General features: G+C 41.5%; 1 protein-coding gene across 4 annotated transcripts in view; it reads left to right on the forward strand.

Annotated features, from left to right (window-relative positions):
• Positions 1-29: 29 nt before the first annotated feature.
• JAKMIP2 (janus kinase and microtubule interacting protein 2) overlaps positions 30-10,685 on the forward strand; it is a 60,371-nt gene continuing 49,715 nt past the window's right edge. For 2 of the 4 annotated variants that reach the window (XR_003399419.1, XM_026858568.1), the window contains exons 1-2: positions 3,723-3,876; positions 9,219-9,322. The gene's annotated coding sequence lies outside the window, so the exon portion shown is untranslated. Of the gene's footprint in view, positions 94-3,722; positions 3,877-9,218; positions 9,323-10,685 lie in introns of those variants that run through there. The other 2 variants (XR_003399417.1, XR_003399416.1) reach the window with 2 other exon arrangements.

The following is a 10,685-nucleotide window of genomic DNA, read 5'->3' on the forward strand; positions in this document are numbered from 1 at the left end:
GGCGGGCGTGATGGTGGCTACAAAGGACGGGTTTCTCCAGGGCTGGACGCGGTGTGCGGAGACTGCAGCCGGCAGAGCCCGGGCTGGGCCTCGGTGAGATGGCATCTGGGGGTGGGCAGCAGCACGGCGAGCCGGGAGCGGCTGTGAAGGCGCTCCCCGGGGTTATTTTTACTCGCCGTGCATCCTCCCTCGCTCCGTGGCACGCATCGCACAGGTTTTCTTGCCGAGCATCTCTCCTTAGAAATGCACCTGTGTGTGTCTTGGGTGTCGGGGTTGGCGTGTTTGTGGGTGCGTGCGTGAAGATGTTCTCTTGCTAACACAGCCCCGCAAGATTCATCCCTTTGTACGTGCAACACATGCCTTTTTCTTACAGCCATTAACTGATGAAATGTGCCGCTTGGGCTGATGCGTAATTTATTCCTACGTTACCAGATTGCCGTCCTTCGGTTTCAGTATGGCTACTCAGGACAGACCTGGATTGTGCATTGGGGCTGGCCTACGGCACTGAATTCTCATTTGTAGCCTGTTTCTATTTTTTTCTGTGAATGTATCTAAAAGGTGCTGAGTATACCTGTAGGCTGGGAACATAGAGAACTATACCTTTTTCGCATTCAATTTCAACTCTTGTAAGGAAATAAATGAATGAGGTGTATTGTTTAAAACATTTGCATTATGATATTGTCCTGTGCATCACTGTAAGATGACATGTTGTAGTCCCATTCTCAATGTCTCTTATTTGCTGGGTCAAATTCTGTGCTGGTGCATATATCACGCCTGGCCTAGTAGTCTGGGTGCCCCATCAGGAGAATATTTTGTCCCTTTTCAGGCAATGGTGGGAGCTTTACTGCTTTCTGCTCTGACTCAGGTTTTGTTTCTATTGATCTGGCCTGCTGCTCTACATACGAATTTCAGATCTAGGCCTGCTGTGCTGTGCGTGCTAGCTGTGCTGGCACTTGACCAGGTTCAGATTGGTGCTTGAGCGAGGGAAATGTCTGGTGATTCTAAGACGTTCTCTGGGAATGGTTATGATATTGGTGAAGTCTGAGAGTGGTTCGCTGCTAATTGTCGAAGAGGGCCTAAGACACGAATGCTGTAGAAGTAGTTCTGGAGCAATCAAAAGACACTGTGGGCACCTCAGTATAAGAAAGACATCAAACTGTGGTGAAAGGTCTCCAGGACACAACTTAGAAGGAACAGCTGAGGTCCCTTGGGCTGCTCCACCTGGAGAAGAGAAGGCTGCGGGGTGCCCTCATCAGTCTGCAGCTGTCTCCAGGGGGGCAGTGGAGGGGCAGGTGCTGGTCTCTGTCCATTGACAGGACACAAGGAAATGAAATGACGCTGCACCCTGGAAGGTTCAGATTGGACTTGAGGGAAAGGTTCTTCACTGGGAGGGGAGTCGGTCCCTGGAACAGGCTCCCCAGGGAAGCGGTCATGGCACCAAGCCTGCTGGAGCTCAAGGAGCGCCTGGACGATGTTCTTAGTCATGTGGTGCACCGTTGGGTAGTGCTGCGAGGAGCAGGGAGTGGGGCTTGATGATCCTGATGGGTCCCTTCCAACTTGAGATATTCTGTGATTCTAATCAAGGTAATGGGGTTGCAGCCAGTTCCACCCTTGCTTCCACAATGAGCAAAATTCCGAGGAGCCAGAAGGAGGAAAGGCTGGAATGTTTCCTTGGGCTCTCCATAGGAGTTGCCTGGTGGAGGTGGCTGCCGGGAGCTGCTGGTGTGATTGACTCCTTGACTGTGTCCCTTTCCCAGAACGGTGGCAGTGTGGTGGGCTGTTGGGATTCTCTGGCTGTCAGCAGAGCTCCTAGCTGAAAGGACAAGGCTGCCAATGACAGATGCTGCAACCTTTCTTGGCTGCTGATCTTGGACTGACTGTTCTGTTAGTGCCTAAGGTAGAGAAGCACGGCCCTCATCTTGGAGAGGGATTTGAGCCAGATATTTCCACAGTGTCTACCCCAAGCCTAACTTCAGACTCTGTGACACTGCAAATGTTGATGTATTGCCTCAGCCTCCCTTCTGATAACCATGTCCCTGTCACTTCTCAGTGGCTTTTGATAATCCCTCTGCTTCCAGAAGCTGTTCCCAGCTAAATAATCTTCTGAATAAGAACTTCTGTATCCTACTTATTAGGAACTGAACATAAGGTACAGCTAAAACTTGGTTGTGTGTTAAGGAGGTGGTTGGCTATTGTAATTTGTAAATGTATCCTGGCTTCTGGTAGACCTTTTATTATCAAGACCTTAATGTAGCTGGAAAGATGCTGCATAATGTCTCTGTCATTACAAAGGATAAGTGACCTCAGGGTATTCAAGTCAGGAAAATGCTGTGAAACATAACTGGCAAAATGATGCCCAGAATAATTTTAGATTTTGAGTTCTAGTCATCCATTTGATAGACAGTTGATGCTGTGGTTTAAAAAGTGTGTAAAAGTAGTCCTCCAACTGTAAAAGAGGTGTGGTGATGGACTCTGCTGTCATAAGGCTAGTGTAACTCAGGTGTAACTTGAGCAGTTGAAATCCAAATAGTCTGTTGATTATAGCTTGTTTTTTCCCCCTCTTCTTTTTAACCAAACTATGGGAGACTGAAGATGCTGGCAACTTGCCTTTCATCACTGAGTCATGGTCATTTTTCATTGTGGTCGATATTTGTGCTTTCTGTTTGCTTTGTGAAGTTGTGAGGCAGCAAAATAGTCTTTACCAGATGTCTGGATTTTGGATCGCTTTCTAGTCAGTCACTCTTTGTATCTTCTGGGTTCCGTCAGATTTCTCTTCAATCTTTGAGCATGGCAGTGCAGTATTTGGGTTGAAAGACTGCAAAACAAATGTTTTCATTTAAAAAACCAATTATTTTACTTGAATTTACAATGGCATGTTTGCATTATGTGTTTCTAGATCAATAGCTTGCTTAAACTCGCACCAGCTGACCTCTTCAAAGTTCCTCTATAAATCTGTATCACTTGAAGATCTGGTCTTTACCAGATGATAACAAATTTATCTTTCCATCCTCAGAGATGGATCCTCTGCTGCCTTCTCTTTAAACTACTACTGCTACTTGTGTGCAATTCCCTGTGTCATCAGCTGTCAGTATCTGAAATCCATGAGGGTAGAAAAATGTAATTTTTGTAATACTTCTAGTTTCTGTATCTTTAAGGTCTATTTGAATTTCTCCTTTAAAATATGAGGACTAGAAAGCTTTGCTCCAGGAGGTGGGGCTCTAAATAGAAAACTCAACAGTGTTTTGGAAGAGTCATGATAAAGCTCTATGGTCTAGCCACACTGAATGCTGTCAAGTTAAATGAACATAAATAGAGCTTCTTTGTAAATGATAGGAAAACAGTGCAGATCACAGTCTGCAGTTTGGATTCTAAAATGGCCAATGAGCTTTAAGGGAAAAACAGTGATATGGAAGCACTTCCGGGAATGCAGGTTTTCAGTTCATCTCGCTAAAATTTATGGTGCTGTGTGGTTTGCTTGCCAGGCATTTGGATCACAGGTGGGTAGCTGAGAAGCTGTCACACTGGAAGCTTTAGGACCTGGGTTTTATCTGGAAGATCACATGTGGAGATCACAGCCAGTTCCCTATGTTAGATAGTCTGAATCAGCTATTGTCAAAGGAGGAGCAAAGGGCTGATGTCTGTGACCATCCACACAGCGCGGTTAAACAAGGAGGAGGCAGACAAATGCAGCGAAGGTTTTTTAGTACACAGCTGCATAATGACATCCTCTGACAAACAGCCACAAATAAGGAATACAGGCGAAGACTGGGTAGACCACAACTGCACGTCCAACTTTGGATGAGATCTAACTCTGTGATAAATGATGAAGCAGACTGATGAACCTGAGAGAATTGTTTAGCTAGAAGAGCTGCTATGGTATACCAGGTCATCTTTTATGTTAAAAATGATAATGCAAAGTATAACATTATCTCAGATTATTTTATCAAAAATAACAAAATGAATTATTTGAATTGACAACAGCTGATGCTAAAATACACGTTCTCTCCTATTTTCACTTTATGCATTCCTCCCATCTCCACCTAGAAGGTAATACCTCATTTACCCTTTAACACCTGTACTGTCAAGATGTTTGTTGAATTTTGTTGAAATTGTATATTACAGTATTCTTTTAAGTGTTTAGGAGAAAGATCTGTTAAACCTTACATTGCAGGGACTGTAAACAAAAGGTCGAAGCAACATGGAAATTAAAACTGAAAAGAAGAAGAAACAGCTGTTGAAAATTGCATTGAGGTCCCAGGTGGTTTAGGGTAATCAATAATGAGTAAGCAAGTAAAGTTGGGAGAAGTGGTGGAGTTAGGGCTTCTAGATTTATTTATTTATTTGTTTGTTTATTTATTTATTTTTTCTGCATGTGTGCTGGCTTGCTAAGCTTCACTAAGTTGATTTTCTTTTAAAATGGATGCAGAAATATTTTTCATTATTAATTTCTATGGTGTATGCAAAATGTTTGAACTCAGCGTTACAGGTGATAGAAATTAATTAGAATCAGTACTGTACTGTTCTGCTTGTATTTGGGGTAGGCTTGGTGTACAAATATTTTAGTGATGAATTTTAAAAAGACTTACAATTGTATTAATACATAATATATTTTTATGAACATTCTTTTATCTTTTTTTCTTGAGGTTCTGTTATTTGTAGGTAAGTCCTCGGGGGGTTTTATGCTGTATTTATTTGTACTTTATATTTAAGGTTCTGCAAGCTGCTCTGTTCTGTCTCTGTGCAAAACGAGATACAGTAATTTTTGGACAATCTGCTTTGATTTAGTACAACCCTTAGTAATGTTCCCTTCTCATCTCCCCTCCCTGATGGGAAATAATAATCTCTTGTAATCAGTCTCAGGTGAAGGAGGAGTAGAGTGTAAGAGGACTGTTGCACTTGAAGAACAGAACATTGAGTAATTTACAGCTGAAAGAACAATTGTGTTGGTCACTATTTGGTAGTTTAAAACGATGCAAAAGGTTGCATTAAGTAATTGGGAAATGCTTTTAAGAATGAACCTGTAAGTTTAGAGTGTGTCCAGTAAGTCTCTCAGAGGCAGGAGTGATAGCTACCGAATGTCCTCGGGTGTCTGGCGGCATGACCGCCCTGGTGGGGTTTGGCCCGTGTCAAAGGTGCTGTGTTAGCAGGTCCCTTTGCAATTGCATCACGTAGTTTTGTAGGTCACAGTGTGACCGACGTGTTGTCGTTTTCTTGGAATATGCAGTTGGTGTTAGTGATCTCTGTGGTGGCTTCTGTTAGGTGAACTCAGTGAAGATGCAAGCATTATGCTTGGAAATTAATTTGAAATTATATACAGTAGTTTAAAGCCTATTTTTAAGATCTCTCTGAAATTACCATATTTTTCTGGTCTCAGATGCACCCTGAATGGAAATCTTTGTGTTTGACACAATATCCTGAATGTCTTATAAGCAAAACCTTTCAATTCTTTTGTACTTTGTCACATCTCAGCTGGGTTTAAGGGGTGGTGGTTCTGCTCACGCCTCTCCAGCTGAGGATCCAGCCTGCTTGCATGGGAGAATGCAGTTCCCCTGATCTACTAGCTGATGCTCTCATTTTGAAAGTAGCACAGCTCAGCTAAAAATCATCCTGTAAATTTCAGGAGTAGTTTTTAAGTAGTAAACTGTAAGGATAAATTCTACGTTTAACATGAGTTTCACTTTATCCTGGTTATTTGTCACGTCCTGCTCTTCCCACTACAAGCAGGGCTACTTCAGTCAGCACACATGGTGGTGTGTTTTCATTTGATTTGTTTTGCTGAGGGGCAGGGAATGACAATTACTTGTCCCTCAGCTGATCAATGCCACTGATTGTAAAGGAGATTTCTAATGTTATCTGGTGGAAGTCCTGGTTTGGACCGTTGTTAAACATCTCTCAGACTCTAGGGGTGTGGAAGGAACTGATTTTTTGGCAACTGATAGAAGGGTAAGAATCACAACAATTCAGAAATGAAGACCACCAACTCTGGTCAGTGTATTTCTAAGTGAATAATCTTGAGTGTTTCTAGTGAACATTGCTTGTAATGTTTATATTTTTTAAAGTATTTTGACTGTAAAAGATGGATAGAAATGGCTAATGGGTTATTAACATACATATTTACATTTCTGCTGAAAAACTGATGTGAAGAGGGAAACTGTAATTCATGTTGGCTTGGTTTTTGCTGAGTTTCCCTGGTAATGGGAACGTACAGGTGATTCTCCCATAAAGTGGGAAGAAAGGGCAAGAGGGATACAGGACATGGGAATGTGTACATGAGGTTCTGCAAGGCATTAATAGTGGTACGATGGGAGAAGAAAATACATATTTTGAAGTTATATTGAACTGCAGGCTGATAAGAAAATGCAAGAGGGTGGTAATCTGGTTGGAAGCAAGGTGTCCAGTAAAGAAAAGAATTCATCGTAGAGATCTATGTTGTTAAGAGTGAATGTGGGAGCTCAGAACGCAGATTACTCTTCTTAATTCTGACATAAAGTTCTACCTTTATTGGTGAGAACTTTATGTAGCAAGACCTGAGCTAAAAATGACAAAAACTTTCAGAAGTTAACTCTCTTACTTTAAATAGAAAAATTACTTAAATATCTGACAGTCTTTAGGAGTGAATGTAAAATATTGTCCTCTGATATCTGTAAGATAATAGATAATCATGGTTATGGCCTTAGAGGAAAGAAAAGGAAGGGTTTAGAGGATAACTGTACGGGGCATAAACTTTCCCTCACTGTTTGTTGTTTTCTTGTTTATATGCATTTCAATTGAATAAAAGGTGGTTTTGCTGGCTTGTTAAAACCAAAATCAGAGAAAGGAGAGCCTGATAGTATAAACTCTGGGAACTGCAGTGTTTCTCTTTCAGGCTGTATGTGTTGTCTCTGGCAGTGGTTGAGTGTGACCCTACTTGCGTAAAATACAAAACCATCTTTTTAGTAGACCAAGAATGGGCCTTGAATAATGCTCAAAGTACAAAACCACTGAAATGTTTTCTTAGATCCCCATCTTGCAATATGTTGGACAGGCTGATAGAGTTCATCCTTTTCCTGACAATCTGCCATTTTTAAATAGTGTGTCTAGTCTGTCTCCATGTACATCTCATGCTCAAAAATACTGATTCTGGAAAATTTCAGTTTCCTTTCAGGGTAGGGTGTGATTTTGTGTTTTCACTGGCAGTGGTGTTCTCAGTGTGCATCATGTTATGGCAACTTCTAAGGAAGTAATTGTATGAAAAAGATACAGATGGTATTTTAGCCATAGAATACTAGAATATTGGTTTAACAAATCTCCTCAGCTTTGCTGCGGATAACAATAATGCTTCTGTCCCCTTTTGACTGTTTCCATGGAGCCGCCAGCAACTTGGATAGAGTTTTTTGGTTGATGTTTTCGAGCAAGGGCCAATGGTAATTTTAGCACGAGTGGCCTAGCAGTGCCAGATTCATCCTGCATTCCTTGTGCAGAGCCCCGGATCTGAGGAGTATTGAGGGTTCAGCTCCGAAGGTATTTTAATATTCCTGAAAATTATTTTGGTATTGATTGAAAATCTAACTACAATACAGTGATTTTTGTGCAGTCAAAAGCAGGGGATGGTTGTTCTGAAAAGCAGTTTATCACCATTTGGTGGAAATAGAACACATATAAACTACTAGAACATGAAATTTGCCATGTTCTGGCTATAAAAAGAAGTATAGAGCAGAATTGTACAAATGCTGCAAATATCTGCAGCAAGCCTGAGCTGAGTTTTTTGATTGATCTTAGGATGCTGAATTATCATGTCAGACTAAAATAATACAAATCATGCTTTTAATCACAGTTTTCATTAATTGTATATTCTGTTATGTCACCTAACACCCACAGCATGGAATGCAATAAATAAGGCTTGAATTTTATTTTGAAACAATGCAAAGCATAGGTGAAACTTGGTGAATAAAAGCCAAAGCAAAGACTCAATTTTGGGTTTATTCAAATCCCACTAGCAAAATGAGAGGCTTTGGAAAGGGAGGGAATTGTGTATGGTCAGTGTTCCCCTCATAGCTAACAGAATTGTTGCAGTGATGGCAACTGGCTTACATGGAAGTGTTATTTCCTTAAAATATGGTTTAAGACCAGATCAGTAAACAGGCGTGAATCCAGTCGAGCTACTGGGATGGAATTTCCATCAGGTAAGCACTGGAACTACTCCTCTAGTTCCAAGGGAGTTTCACCATTTTGTGGGAGTAGAAAATGTCTCTCAATTGTTGCAGATTGTTGGCAGAGATGGAGAAGTAAACAAAGGCCACAAGGATTTGCTGAGGATGAAGAACCCTCACGGTGGTATTTATATTAGTTTTCTTAATTTGTATTAAGAACCTGCAAATCCAGAGAAGAACTACCAAAGGCCACAGAGTTTTGCTTGCAGAAGTTGTCTTTTTGTCTGATATAGGTATGGGTGTCAATTTGTGTCCCTGAACTGCCACCAAACCTCTCTAATTGAAAGGCAGAACAGCTTGATTTGGGATTTTTACTTGCTGTGTTCTGAAGTTCTGGTTCTAGAGGCAGCATTGTGATCTAGAACAAGGGTTCTTGGATCAACAGTCTTGATTTGGAAACACCACCACCCCCCCCACCCCCGATGCTCGGGTTACCTAGTCTGAATCCCAGAACACTTTTCTGGTTCCAAATTAGCATGTTAATGGTTATCTTGGCAAGAGTTGAAATACTGGTTCTGGGCCTCCAGGAAAACAAATTTGGATTAGAGTTTCTGCCAGTTCACATAGCTAAACCCTCTTCACAGAGGAACAAATGTCACCCTTGAGCAGAGCCACGTGGCCGATAGAAGGGCTTTGGGAGGAGCATGCCTGTGACTTGTGGTCCCGGTCTGCTCTTGCCCTCAGAAAGCAGAAGATTAAAGTATAACTGAAATTGAAATGTGACCCTTAGAGTGAGCTCGGGTGGGATGACACCTTTCCTATGGGCAAGAAAAATAAAAGCCCCCTTCTTTTAATTACTATTTCAGATATAAGCAACTTGTTGAGTGGTGATAGAAGGACTTGCCCATGTGACAATTTCCTCTTCAGCAGAACACAGATGATAACACAAAGGAGACAGTTGAAGAATTCCTGATAGTCCCTCCCTGATATTTTAGATGCTATGTAATCCCCCAAAATTTCCTCCCAGGACTTTGGATTTTGGAGGATTCAGTCAGAGAATGGAAAGTAGATTCATCTGCTCTGTTAGAGGTGATCAGTTAATCCTGTGAGATGGGCAGAAGATGGGAGCTGGTGCTCGGACCAACATCCTTTCTGAAGTATTTTTTTCTTTGTGGTGTAGATTTCTGTGAAAGGTGAATATCACTCTAATACTGGGAGTAAGCCCAGTCAGTGGCATGTGCCCTGTTTCTGGCTGTTGACAGAGCCGGTTAATATTAACAGTTCACTGAGCTATTAAATACTGTTGAGTAGTGATGATCAGTTGTGTTGAACTGTGGAGTGTTTGCTCATCTTTCTGTTGTCCTCTCATGCACAGAGAAGCAGAAACTAACCTCCCCACCCTGGAAATCCTGAATCCATTGATACTTTTTCCTTTCTGATAAGCCTCACAGCATCAAGTATACCAGTATGAACAGTGAGCAGATGTGCATTAAGCACCTTGCTCTGTTGCCGCAAGGGGAACACCAGCACTTGGGGAAATGCCAGTGAGGTTCTTGACCGTAGCAGAGGTTCAGTGAGACCATAAAATCCAAACTTGTCAAGGGACTGGCCTGAGTAGCATGGAGGCAGAGTCCTTTCTGGAGCTGGCATGTGATGATGAAAAATATACAGTTGTGAAATACATGTTTGGTGATGCTGCACATTAGGCTCCAACCTGACCAGGGTTTGCAGGTGCTTCAGTCTGCTTTCCTTATCTGTGAAGGAATCAAGTCTTTCCTGCAACTCTATTGATCAGCTTGAGGGTGGAAGTTGGGGAAGAGTGGTTGCATTCTATTACAGTTTTCTTTTTTGTGCTGTAAAAGCTGTTCTGCCAAACAACCAGTTGATGTCAGATTTGGTAAATAAATCATCACAAAACTCACAGGTGTTGTGAACTGAAGGGACCCTTTTGCTACAGTTTTCAACAACATTTAATTAGTGCTTGGTGTGATGGTGTTGCTTGGTTTTGACACAGCTGTTTCATTTTTAAGCGTGACAGTATATAAATCAAAATAGTATTCTCAACAGTGATGCATTGATTTCACAATAGCAGGGCAATTTAATGAGACAGTTTCAATATTTCCAAAAGATAAATATAAAAGTTTCTATTTCTGTTAGGCAGGGAAATGATTAATTTTCAGAATTTTCCATACTATATAAATTATGAATTTTTTTAAAACCAGCTTTAGATTTTGAGACTGTATTAAAATCTACTTAGATTTGACCCCTTTTCTTCCCTCCCCCCATTCTGCAGGACTTTCTAATTTTTTTAATGCTGAGAAGGGAAGAGATTTAGAAATTGCACAGAGCGGATTTGTCTTACAGTATTAATCATGATCTGGTCTAGAATTTTATGCCTTCAGACTCAGTAGGGTCAGTACAGTTTTGGGGACAGATGCAACCCTCTGATTAATAGGGTCATATTGTGAACTTGTGGACTCTCTGAAGAGATGTTGTGCAGATAATTGTATTTTCTTTATTGATGATGCTGGAGTCTTGGGGGGGGGGGGGGGGAAA

This window comes from Athene cunicularia, assembly GCF_003259725.1.
Source record: "Athene cunicularia isolate RWA chromosome 13 unlocalized genomic scaffold, athCun1 chr13_part1, whole genome shotgun sequence".
NCBI lineage: Eukaryota > Metazoa > Chordata > Aves > Strigiformes > Strigidae > Athene > Athene cunicularia.